The sequence below is a fragment of the Olea europaea genome, chromosome 2 (genome assembly GCF_002742605.1).
Source record: "Olea europaea var. sylvestris chromosome 2, O_europaea_v1, whole genome shotgun sequence".
Classification (NCBI taxonomy): Eukaryota; Viridiplantae; Streptophyta; class Magnoliopsida; order Lamiales; family Oleaceae; genus Olea; species Olea europaea.
The window spans coordinates 5,446,791-5,447,938 of NC_036238.1; positions in this window are offsets into that span (position 1 = coordinate 5,446,791).

The window sequence follows — 1,148 nt, forward strand, 5'->3', positions numbered from 1 at the left end:
GCATCAGTTCATTCCCAAATCGAGACTGACGCAAGTAATTTCCCCTTTTCTTTTTGTTCCTTGAACATCTAAAATTCTTTCCTCGTTTCTCATCCTCTAAGTAGCAGCTTTGCTCTAATTATTGCAGTAAAACCCTTTCCCTACGTACACAAACCTATAAAATGCATACAAATAATTTCTTTGATTCCTGACATGGAAACGATATTTCAGTTCAATTTCATGTTTCTTGGAGTGTAGACATTGTTTCATTAAATTATTCAAATTATGCTCATACACTTTTCATTTTCACCTTCTTTCTGGAAAATTGAAGCAGGTTTTTATTGAAAATATGCCTAATTGGACTTATTATACATTTTTATTCTTTTTAGGCATGTCGATTTTTTTTAGGTGGTGAACAAGGAAATATGGGATCTTAAGAACTAGATGGATGATATTGGATAATGAAAAAGTTTACAGGTTGTTGTATTGTATTGAAGGAGGGTAGTTGATTGATACTACTGTCGGTGTAATTTCTGGCGCTGTTTCAGGGGCCATTACATCGTCATTTGATGTAATTAACCAATATGGATTACAAATGATATGGTCATGAACCTCCACGTGTTAACAATTATATTTCATTTGTTCAATTGTTTTTTATATTAACACCATGTAACATGTCCTGTAACATACTAAACAGTCGTGTCTATTATTTTTGTGAAAAAAATGTAAACTATTTCTAATCATGCAATGTCTAGTAGGTTCGTTAAGTTTTATAGTCTTGTAATTTGGTGATACTCATTTTTATGACTTTACCTTAAAAAAACTCAACTTTTAATATCTTGGTGAATTACATAGAGATGGATAAATTAAACCTGCCATACCTTTAGTGAGAGTTCCACACCATGAGAAGAGAGAAAACTTGACATGCAATGTAAGAAGGCCTGTAACCTTTATTAGCAATCACTAACAAGCCCTTGATGTCTTGGTTCAAAGAAAATTAACGTTATCGTCAAATTATTTTTAATATGACAACAAAATGCAAATTCATCTTGGTTTGTGAAATTTCAAAACAACTGTACAGGAGACGAGACTATCCATAGCAAGATTTGAAAATAAATTATCATCGATTACTAGAGATGATGAAGAATCTTACACATACTATTTATTAC